Genomic DNA, 12,739 nt, shown 5'->3' with positions numbered 1-12,739 from the left:
TTGTTATGATAAAATTTTATGATTTTGAGAAAGATTTCAAATACTAATTTTATATGTACTTGTTATGCTTGAAGCGTTGCAAATTCCTTAATTAAGTTCTGTATTTTTGTGTGTATGTCTGTTGCTAACGCATTAGTGTCCTTTTTCTCAATGTCACGAAAAAAGGTAATGAAAATGTCAACCCGAATAAAGTGTTAAATGGTGAGGTTGAGGCAATACTTTAAATACTTTTAGCCATTGTGGAACTAACTTTCAACTATAGACTTACCTTAGGGATATGCCTCATAGATCTAGGCCTATAAAGCTCTTTTTAGTTTAATCATTGGATTTAACATATGGACCAACACGAGCCGCGTGACATTTAATTGCGAAGCATTTGTTTTGGCTTGAAACTGTCAGATACTGTATTTGCGAAGGTTTATTAGGTAATAGTTTTGCCAGCATAATCTGAAAATATGCAAACCAACTGCTGTTCTTAATATAAGAAGGTTTCAACTGACTACTATAAGAGCCCCGTGCGTAGAACGGGCACACAGCTGGTAAAAGTAATAAAATATTACAATTAAGAAACCTTTACGACTTTGTTCTTTCTTCACTTAATACTCTAACGAAACCAATTATGTTTCAATGTTACAATACAAAATAGTTTGTGTTAAAATGGGTTTTATCAGTTTCTCGTAAAATACCAAATATTCTGGGGTAAGGTATTAGTAAGAACGAGGTTAGATTGTATAAGAACATTTTATTTAGGAAACTTTGTAAAACAAAGAAACATATTTAGCCTAAACATTGCTAAAAAGAATAAGCTTATTTAATTTCTGCCGCATACCAAGCTTTGACAGAGAAGCTTCTGCTGTTTTACGCTTAGAAATGCTGTGGCATATAATTTTGTTAAACATAATACCAATTAATTTGATTAATTTCATGTCATGGCTTTCCTCGCCAAATTCATTATTACCTTTATGATTAAGAAAAACGTTACCAGCAAAGGTTCTACATGCTAACAAAATAGTTTTTGAGGGAGGTTATTGTAACACGCACGTGCGCGCAAGGTCAAGTGTCGAAGACACGGTTTCGCGCGCTATATCCCACATGCTGCCTTCAATTTGCCCTAGCGGCAACCCCGATACACTCCTGTATTGGCTCGGAAAGTTCTACACGACCCTTACGGCCTGCGCGCAATCCAGTTAGTTTTATATGTCGATGGTTAGGTGCCTCCAAAAGAATTTTTTATTTCAATTTCTTACTTTATAGTACCTACCGTATTTTACTTCCTGAATCTAAATATACCATTATTTTTCACCGCTGATGAATATTAGGTACTCAAGATATCACCTTAAAAATATACACCATTAGAATAAACGAGGTAGGTCAGATGACATTATATACAAGTAGTGGGTGAAGTAAGCCTAGGCCTACAGCTGATTGTTTTCAATCATAGTCAAGCAACTGGAAGTGACAACTTTATTAGTTGACTCTGATTCGGCGATTTGAAAATCACCTACACTTTTCACATCTTAAAACAATAACAATAAATCAGTCCCAAATTACGTTAAGTGTAGTTGCCGAATTTAATGTAATTTATTATTGTTACCAGTATTTTATTCTTATTGATGAATTATAGCCTATGTCACCTTTTAGGAATTAAATGATAAAATGGTGCTGTTCTAACATAACCTTTTTCGAACCTCTAGAATGTTGGCAAACTCCTTTTGATGTCAGAAAAGGCATGTCAGGGTGGACGGTCGGGCTTTATGCGAATTCGGTAAACATAGTCATTTGAAGGTAGGTTAGATGAGGTAAAGGTAAAGTTTAGGTTAGTAGATTCCCTCTTATCCGGACTACACTTGGCGGAAATGACACCTTTTTAAGCGGACAATTTTTATCAGCACATTGGTTTAACCGGACTAGATCGGCAGGAAGTGGGCAGCACTGAAACGACTGTTCTCGTAGGAAAGATTTGAGACCAGTGATCACGTGTCTAAATACAATGCTCTCCTAAATTTAAGTCGAATATCACAGTAAACAGTCCGTTTTAACGAGTTTTTGGGGTCGTCGGTTTCACCGCAAAACCCATTATCCGGACTGGCCTCGGTCCCGAGGAGTTCGTATAAGAGGGAGTCTACTGTAATGAATCGAGTTGTTGGTTTAAATGTTACCTACAGTCTGTTATTGTTCCAGAGTGTCCACAGAAATTTTTCATTAATTTCCCTGACTTTCCATGACCATTAACCATTGATTTCCATGACTCACGAACTTAACTCAAAAATTATAATATACCGTACACACACGAATAATACTGCCTAGACAAGTTATTTCACAGAAAATATTGAAATATGTAGGTAACATTAACAGATAACAATGGAGTACAATAGGTACAACAATGAACTAATACAAACTCAAAACCCATAAACTAAGAAAACTGTATAAATTGAAATTGTCGTACATTTGTGAAAAATTCGGAAAAATGCTACTATAGTCGGGGTTACGGCCGACTAGAGCATTGAAAGGTCCCCTGAAATACATCCAACATTGGGGATTTCCATGACTTTTTGCCTATTTCCATGACTTTCAATGACCAGATTTTTTTTCCATGACTTTCCAGAATGTGGACACCCTGTGTTCAATTAATTAATCATTGAGAAAAACACTGTACCTAATGTAGGGTACGGTACTATTTAAAAAACTCAAGTAGCCTATTTTTTAATTAATACTTTACGGCGTTTTTCTCAGGGTTTTAATTGTAGCCTACAAAAACAGACTGTAGGTAACTTAACGTAAACTAACAACATTATTCATTATAGGCTAGGTTAAACTAAATTTTACCTTCCACATCTAACCTAACTTCAAAACACTTGTAAAGCAACACTCCAAGAATTCATATAAAGCTCGACCAATGTGACGATATTCCCGTTTTATAGAGAACATTATTGTCTACCTCTACAGAATCACTTGAAATATTTAGTCAATGATAATATTTTATAAGTTAATAAACGATGTTACTCTTCTCATTAATCTATGTTACTCTCTACACTTAAACTAAGCTTAACGTAGCCGTCAGACTAGCAACAGTAGCAGCACAGTATTGGTTTTGGTATTCAACTATTCTAGTTCTGGTTGTAGTTGTAGTGAAGTGATGTGTTGTCATTAGGCCTAGGCTGAATGCCGATCAGAATCAGAGTTAGGCTAGTTAGATCTTCCAGATTGCTTGTCGTGTGGTTGAAAACAATCAGCTGTAGGCTTACTTCACCCACAGTTCATTCCACTTGTAAAAGTCATGTAAAAGTCATCCATCCTACCTTGCTTGTTCTGGTAGGAAATACTTTACCAGGTACTAAATTATACAGTACTTTGTTGTTTAGCTCTACAAAATGGTTTAGAAAGAAATCTTACAAAATTGTATATTAGGGTAAAAGCCCTCCATAAATCCCCGTTGCCATAGTCCGATCATGCTGGTTCGCAAAATCGTTGGAATTAATGTAAGCTTACAGATTTATACCAAATTTAATCAAAATTGGATGACGTTAGCCCAAGTTATTGTGCTAACGCACATTGTATAAGTAAGCCTACCGTATCTAGAACTTATTTTGGAGTACAAAACAATTTCTTTTTGAATGATGTTGAGCTCGAAGCAACTGATCTGAAAGTTAAGTTTCTTCGGATTTTACTTAGCTTGACAGAAACCTGAGCTTTCATGCCCATATTGACAATGTGCTTAAGGTAGAAGGATTTCTTTAAGAACCTTTCTCCTCAGCCCAGTGCATATTTTAAGGGATTTCCAATGGGCGACAGTGGCGCCGGACTTACAGGGAGGCCTAGGGGGTATGGAATTAAAAAAGGGGGTCAAGGGAAATTTGTGCTTAAGTTAAAGTGAAAATCACACATTTCTACGTATCTTTCAATAAATTTTTCGAATATATTTCTTGTAAATAGTCCAAATAGGCTTAATCTCAAATAACTACGTATCCTAGAACGTTGTACAGGCCAAGGCTCCCTTCACAACCTCTTGGGCCAAAATCATAGCTCAATAGGCCTACTCTAAAATATTTATGAATCATATAAAAATATGCCGGCGTCACCTATTTGTACTACCGTACAGTGTTGGGAAGTAGCGCGCTACAAGTAGCGACGCTACAGTAGCGCGCTACTTTTTTTGTAGCGTTAGCTGTAGCTACGCTACTTTTAAGATTTTGTAGCTTTAGCTGTAGCTAGCTACATTTTTAAAGTAGTTGTAGCGGAATTTTAGCTACTTTTCTCGCTACATTAACATTTGTTTGAGATAGTGATTTTTATCATAACCTCAACCTTACGTGAAACAACCTCTTTCAGACTGAGATTTTCAAAAAAATTTGGCCTACTTTCTTGGCTTCAAACAGCTGGTTGCAGCCGTTTCATTCCCTATTACAACGTTGTGTGGACATAGAGGCCATTAAATGAGTGTTATCCACATTTTTGGCTCTCATTTCCTTAATTTACTAGTCTATGATTACTGTCAGATAAAATAAAATCGCTAGATGCAGACGACGTTTAAACGGTACCGGTGACAAGAGAAGCTATTGAATTGAATGCTTGCAAGTGATTGACAGGACAGGGGAATTAGTAATCAATTTAGTTTCTTTATTATATCGATAATGCTTGAACTTTGGGTTTAATGGAAACCAACACACCTTGAAATAATGAGAAAGCTGGTCTATCAACCTTTGCTTCAGCTGTTGATTGTGGTTTATCATCACAAGCCCTTCCTTGGTTAGATTACGAAGATTTTTCAAAGGTTTACTAAATTAGCAAAGAGGAAATTACCTGATGAGATTTAAGATATGCCTAGACTACATGATAATTGTAATGAAAAAATCTCCATATAACATGAAACTTACATTGAAAAAATAGCATAGTTTGCTCCTGCTAACAGCTCATGTATAGGACTGAGGCTATGGTTTAAGACGAATACCAAACCAAGTTCAATTATTATGAATATATCTGTTTAGTCCTTGCAAGAACAAGCCTACTATAGCCAACTTGTTACATAGCCAAGTAGGCCTACATGTTATTTTTACTTTACAAATTTCATCATGTTTAAATTAAAAGCCGATTTCAGGATAAGTTGCTGAATACTGTTTTCTCTACCAACTAGGTTGAAGCACAATTTGCCCTATGCATAATGACAATAAAAGACGATTTCTTGACATTGAAAAGTGTTATTCATAGAATAAGTAATTTATCACTTTAAAAGTTATAGCAATGTTGTTTTTAACATTAAAAGTAAAGAAAGGCAATAAACTCCAATTTCAGTAGGCTAGGCTCTGTAACACAAAAAGTATTTTTAAATAATCTTTTTGCAGTTTTATTGGTCTTAATTGTTGATATAAAACATCTATAAATGAATCTATATTAAATTAATAAAATTAGCTTTTAAAATATAGTTTGGTTGTATGTCCTTTGAACTTAATGAAAATTACATTTTAAGATGCTTAAAAATAATTACTAAATATGATGGGACACCCAACTATTTGGTTCTGTTGTTGTAATGTTAGGTTTATAATGCCAACAAATTAAATACAATCTAGAAATAATTTGTTTTCCAAGTAATGTTAGATACAATACTGACATTTTTTTAAATGTTTGTTTCATAAAAATGTAGTTGCAATTAATTTTACATTTACCTAATGTGCGTGGAATAAAAATTAACGTCTTTGGAAAAGTAGCTAAAATTGTAGCTGTAGCTACATTTCATTGTAGTTGTAGTTGTAGCTAGCTACTTTTTCGGAACTGTAGCTGTAGCTGTAGCTAAGCTACTTTTTTGGAAATGTAGCAGTAGTTGTAGCTAGCTACATTTTAAAAGTAGCTTCCCCAACACTGCTACCGTATATCAAATCAATTATTTGTTTGACGTAGCCTATTGTTTGTTATGTAACTGAATGGCCAATAAAATCATTTGAAAGTTACTACCTAGGTTAAGTTATGCATTTGATATTCTTCTATGAATTGGCCCATGTCATTCCCAATGATTATAGCCTATACTATACTTGGAAGGTTAGACCTATTTTAGCTTAACTTATAGGTCAAGTTTTGATACATCAATATTTCCATAAATGTACCTATCAGAACATTCTTATGATTACACTTATATATTCTAGGGGAATGTTAAATTTCATCAATTAAATAACATCACAAATACGACAGCTTGGCAATATTAGCCTATGTGACCCAACTCAGTTTGTTATCATGGATTTTTTAACTTTAGGTCAGACTCACCTTAAATAAACTAGAAGTTTATTTTCGACACTTGTAAACAGCACAAACACTAAAAGAACTCGTTGGATAAAGAGAAATTCACAGATTTAACACTAATGAACTAATTTTCTCAAAACAAATTCATAAACTCCATTGCTTACTTGACCTACAGATGGGTCAGTATTTCAGTCGTCATTACACATCACACACCTGCAAACTTAAAATAACAGGAACTTATTAAACTTATTGGAATGTCCAACATTGTTAGCTTGAAAACTTCATTGAGTAGTTTAGTCACACATTTAAAAATCTGTTTCATTTAGGTTTAACTAAAAAAGAAATAATCACTATTTCGATGAAAGGCGTGTCATTCTTTCCCACGAAATCTAACAGTCAGCTGAGTGCGCTGGACAATTCAATCCATTACGGATCCTTCAACTCTAAAAACTGCTTGGACTTTTTTCGTGCCTAGAGAAAAGGAAGCAGGAAAAGTGAGATCACTGTATTAAATAGAATATTTTGTACACACTTATATGCATAAACTTTGCTCTGGAGGCCAGTCATAGTTTGTTGTTTATTTCTACTTTTTTTAGTCCGCACTTCTCTACAGTGTGGACAGACACCATTTTGCGGATTGACTGTGTGCAGTGTCGAGCAGCACTCATATTCACTGGCTGTACAGACAGATTATTATCTCATTTAGTAATGTCTCAAGACTTTCCGGCTGTACCTATTCAGGATGGGCAAAGCCGTGTCACCGCACCCAATTGCATCTACTAACTGCCTGGGCACGCCCGACAACGTGGGAATTTTTTTCCACTGCTTCTTGCGAAAGTCCCCTACCCTACTCGATGCTCATTACTATGTGGTAGGACCAACGATAGGACTGCCGTGTCGGTAATCACAACGTCATCATCCCGATGATGATGGAGGGCGAGAGGACGTCTCCCGTGGTCGTGTGGATATCATTGTCGTCTTCACGGTCGTGTAGACATCATAATCGTCTCCCCATATCGAGAAAAAAATTGATTTGAAAAATTAATTTCCCATTCCCATGAATACATTGTCATTGCCTCCCACGGTCACGGAAAATAATGAATAAATATTCCCCTGGAGCGGAAACATAATCATACAGTAGTCTTCTGCGATCGCTGCAAAATTCTGATCATACCCCGCGTTCAAAAGTAGACCCCTGGTAACGAAATCGTCTCCCTGGTCACTAAAGATTTTCATAATTTCCCGCATTTATGAAGACACATCGCCATGTAATTACCGAGGGGCGTGAATTGCCCGCAAAGGCTCACATGTGTGTGAGTACGTGGGTCAGCCACCAGCACCACGCTGTCCCTAGCTGGGTCACTCTAGTTTCTGTGCCCAAGAGTGACTTTGAGGCAGCCATCCACCTGTGGAAGTAGACCCGGCGAGAACTGGGGGAAACAGGTGTTCTCGGGATGTTACACGCACCCATTTCAGTGCTCTGTGTGAAAGTACAGGCATTAGTTGTTAGGCAATACGTAAGCCCTGGAAATGTATCCGGGTCACGAAACAGTTGTTGGTTCAGGGGCTCACAACCACGTTGGCCTTCTGGTCACACAGGGGCGTGAGTTCCTGTCCGCAGCAGTGGAGTGGCTTTTCTCACCAATCCCAGTGAGACCCCTCCCTGAAAGACGAGAGGGTTATACGGCTTCTTCCTTGCGGAGCGAAGGCTAAAATCCGAAGCTCCTCAGGATAAGCCGGTGAACGGAGGATAACCTCAGGATAACCTCCATAATGGAGGCCATGCTCCATAGATAGCTTCGGTCACAATGTATCAGTGTTCCCTGGGTGAGCGACCAGGGGCCGTACCGACCAGGGTTGACCCAGCCACAAGACTAGCTTCAGTCTAAAATTAGGAGGTGCTGTGTGGTTGTACCCGCAGGACCGAGGGCAAGTAGTCCTGCAGCTTGTGGATGGTCTCTTGGGGGCAGTGGTTAAAGACGGCGAAAGTCTGGTAGTCCCGAAATATGGGATGTGTATCCGTTCACGTAAATAACGGATCGGGGGCAGGCGCGATAACCTGTCTGAGAGGACATCAGGGGTTAGACCTGAATGCCTGTCTGAGAGGACGGGCAGCTAGATAGCTGTCCCACACGCTACGGTCCGGGGTTGAAATGGAGGAATGCTCTCCATCGGCCAGAACGCGGTGCACTCCTTTGGGAGTGCCGTCTTGAATAGGTCGAAGTTGACCTCTAAGACATTAGACATTAGTGCCGCATGCGAGCGAGAGCTTGAACTGTGGGGATATCTCTCATGGTCATGGCAAATAATGAATGAATATCCCCCACGGAAAGGAAAAATCGCCATAGTCATCTGCGATCGTGGCAAAATTATGTTCACCTTCCATGGTAGTGTAGACATTATCGTCGTCTTCTGCGATCGTGGCAAAATTTGGATCATCTCCTGGGGCCGTGCAGATATAATCGTCTTGCACGATCGTGGTAATTTTCTGATCGTCACAAAAGTGTCTGGTATCGGAACGACGATCGATTCTCGACACCGATAAGTTACCAATGTCCAAGTATCGGTGGTATCGGGAATTGGTATCAATAAACAACACATCCCTTATAAAAATTGGTAGGTGGCCCGTCCCGTGAGTGCCCCTCTCTCTGGATACGCCACTGAGTAGGGAGGGATTTTTAGTGAGTATAGTCTGATCAATTCAGCAGTCAACACAGCCACATATCCCAGCCACCTCTGCGTGCTTAAAATTATCATTCTGCATTCCCATCGTACAAAAATAATTAATTCAATAATTGTTAAGGTGGACAGTAAACTGTAGTGCAATGTCAGGAGAAATACTGATGACGCTGTTTATCAGTGACGGTTGTTTTGGTCTCGCCATTGATCATAATATTACAGATTAAGAAATTCCACTTTGGTGCTCATAAAATCATAGTGATCGTATCTAGATCTAAAACCATCGGTTCTAGAATTACCTAACACTAGTGGCTTGTAGGGGCAATAGCCCCTATATTATAGCTCAGAGTAAATAAAACAAAATTTGTTTTATTTACTCTGAGATTATAGTAATTACTAGTGGCTTGTAGGGGCAATAGCCCCTATATTATAGCTCAGAGTAAATAAAACAAAATTTGTTTTATTTACTCTGAGATTATAGTAATTATTTTGTACAAATTATTGGTCTCATGGGTTACCCTACCTTGAATTATCATTTAACTTTTTTATTATGATATGTATAATAGTTATTACATACCTGCATAATGTGTTTTGATGTCTGCTCTATTTAAAATACAAATTCCAAAGGATATGCGGTGTGTTTATAATATAAACTTTCAAATCATAATACAACTAAGGAACATTTTCCAATAACAATCTTCATGACTATTAATTAAATATATATAGATTTCTTTAAATATAGACAAATTCACTTAGAAAAACACATATAGAGATAATGTCATCATCCAAATTGTAAAATGCTAATTAATTCTATAACAAAATCTCTCTGAAACAACATTTGTTGTTTAGTATCCATTTTGGTCTATTCCTTGGCCTTTATTTGGTTCTAGTGCTATTAACATCATCTACCCTCTTTACCCATCTAAAAGCAATATAAAGTTGACCATGGGTAAACACTGGGATTTTCAAATAAATGCCATCTTTTGTGAAGGTTCGGCCTTGCGCCACAATTTCACCAAATCAAATTGTGCAATGCACCACAATGAATGCATCCATCGTTCATTGGCCCTATGCTGTGTAATGCAATCTCATTTAAAATTGGTAATCTATACACAGGAATAACTTCATGTTCATCCGATGCTCATTTATTCTTCTTCCATTAATATCGTGCCAAATCTGGCGCCTGTAGTTCTCATTTCGAGGAACAATACCTCTGAGTGGTAGTCTTCCGACATTATACATTATTACTGTGCAAGCCATTGTAAAGTATTAAGTGTAAAAGTATCAAATTGTTTGTTCAAAAGATTTGATCTAATTTTCACTTTGTGTTGTTTACTACTTCACTAACAACTTTAATAACAAAATAATGCACATTCAGGTGTGGTTATATTTTTCAATTTATATAATCACAGCTGTGTTTGCACTAAATAAAAAGACATAAAATTAGATTCCCATGCTATTTAAATGTGAATTGTTTTATTCCGTAATAACCTTTTGGTGCATAATTAAGAAAAATGAATAATTTTCCCCAAAATTTCATGCCCAGACCTTTAAAATGAGACCTCTCCCAGCTTTCTACGGCCTGCCGTTCACTCACAATTTCATTGTAAAATTTTGGGCTTACGGAATTAGATATATAGATAGATAGATAGATGAACCATTAGCACATGGGTGAAAAAAATAATTGATCCAATCGGATATAATTTTTTTACCTTTCTTGGTATTTTTTTACACCTTAGGCAAAGAAAGTAAAATAACAAGAAATGGAAAGTAAACTAAACAGCAGTGCTAAAAACATTCTGCCCATTTACCTATTAATTTTCAGAATCATCTTCAGCTTGCCTAACTAGACAAAGAGGTTGCCTAAAGACGCGTGTATGTCGTCACCGCCTGACGTCCTGTTTTAATTCACGCAGCTGACACCTGTCAAATATGTTAATATTGTTGTTTGTTTTTGTGTAAGTTCTGTGCGATGAAGTAAACCTTTCCTGTTTAATTTTGTTTTAGTCGAAGAAAGGCAATAAAAGTGACTAAAATGCCTCGTGAGTGGTGTTCTAATACAATCTGTATCAATAGCCAGATAAAAACTCATTAACTACACATGGTTACAGGCTTAGAATATATTTTATCGAAGATTCCCTGAGGTAAGGACGAAGAACCATGCAGACAATGGACCGTGTAAAATTACGTGATTATTTTGAACAATTTTACTGTCGATGATTACTAACGATATTTTAAAAACTGGACTGTTTAATTTAGTCCAGAGATGAGAGTACCTTTCTGAGATCTAGACTTGAGATGAGGTGTATTTCTATCGGCCAACCTCGCTTTTAAACAAAGTGGTAATGTAAGCTAAGGATCATAACTAATGTTAAGGTATAGAAATCTGAAAAATACTAGGAAAGGCAAACCACCTTTTCATTAGCCTTGCCCGTGATCCAAGGTGAGACAAAAATGGCAACGCCGCAGACCCGGTATACTAAAACAACTTTTCCACTAATTTATAAATCAGCGTCTGCTGACCAATGTTTAGGAATACTCGTCTCTTATTAATGTTATTACGCCGGCCGGCAGTATCGTAGCCAGGATTATGTCAAGGGGGGGGGCTTCACATATCTAAACTAGAAGGGGGGGGGGGTGATGGAAACTGCTGCTGCTGCTGTGGCTCAGTTTTTGTTTGTGGGCCACAGCCGTAATTGAACTATGAATTGAATTATGGGGTAAAAACTGGTTTTCCCCATTTTGACCCTAAAACAAGAAATGTTGCAATTTCTTTCCAAACCATTTTGTAGAGCTTAAATACAAATTATTTAGTACATTGAAGCATTATTATGCACCTAATGGCTACGGAAAAAATTACAAAAAGAATTAGATTTAAAATCCCTACGTTATTCTTATGGAGAACAAATAACTATTGTAGTTTGCTTGCTAATGAACATATTTTGATCAAATTTGGAAAATGAATTTATTTCATACAGGTACTAAACTACATAGTTACTGTATTAACATTTACAATCAAACACTTTTAAACCCACCCTGTTGCAGCAAACCTAAGTAAGCCCTACTTGTTAAACTAATGCTATAAGGGAATAATTTTGTGATATTTTAAAGGAGATATTTTAATGCAAATCCAATCAAGCAAATAGACATTCGCTTAGTCTGCAGGTTTGCTGCAGCAGGGGTATTTTATTTTTTTCGCAACCGTCAGAGACACATATCAACGGCGTACATCTTGTAGCGAAATTACAAAATTATTTGTTTTTAAGCTCTACAAAATGTGTTAGAAATAAATCGTGACAATTTTGTCACTTGTAAGTGTGAACCACGTACACAGCTCAGCTGGTTGAAAGATCCTAGTGTTAGTAGTAAATTTACGACATAAACAACAACATACGTTACAGTTGCTTTTACTTTAGTGGTAAAGCCGTGACCAAGTAGTTCGCAGTCCATATTATTTAGCTACAAATCCATCTACGTATCTAGTAAACGAAACAGATAGGTCTTTTACGTGAGAACTAACTCTGGATTGGAAGGGTGCCTCCCCAGGAAAAAATCACACGACAATAACTAATAGTGTAAATATTAAAATCATATAAATATCAACTCAGGACTTAAATGATCCAATGATTTATAAATTGACAAATTACAAAACTTTGCAGAGGACAGTTTTTCAAGTGATAACGTAGTGTCGGCGCCCGGGCTGGGCGGTAGGCAAACCATCAGTCAATATTACTGATAAGAGCGTGAGTGTGCGTGCGGGCGAGCTGGTGCGCATGCGCGGAAAGCCAAACTGCTGTAAGAGCTCAGTGTGTGCGCGAGAGTCGTAGAGTGT

At 37.1% G+C, this 12,739-nt stretch overlaps 1 protein-coding gene across 3 annotated transcripts in view; it reads right to left on the bottom strand.

Annotated features, from left to right (window-relative positions):
- LOC129002860 (unconventional myosin-IXa-like) overlaps window positions 1-6,595 on the bottom strand; it is a 58,804-nt gene extending 52,209 nt beyond the window's left edge. For all 3 annotated transcript variants that reach the window (XM_054430960.1, XM_054430958.1, XM_054430959.1), the window contains exon 1: window positions 6,253-6,595. The gene's annotated coding sequence lies outside the window, so the exon portion shown is untranslated. The remainder of the gene's footprint in view (window positions 1-6,252) is intronic.
- Between the last annotated feature and the right edge of the window lie 6,144 nt (window positions 6,596-12,739).

This window comes from Macrosteles quadrilineatus, unplaced genomic scaffold (assembly GCF_028750875.1).
Source record: "Macrosteles quadrilineatus isolate MER2022 unplaced genomic scaffold, UCM_ALF_1.0 Scaffold_9__3_contigs__length_116548681, whole genome shotgun sequence".
In the NCBI taxonomy this organism is placed as follows: Eukaryota; Metazoa; Arthropoda; class Insecta; order Hemiptera; family Cicadellidae; genus Macrosteles; species Macrosteles quadrilineatus.
Note: the sequence above shows the minus strand (reverse complement) of the source record. Positions and strands in the feature narration are given on the sequence as shown.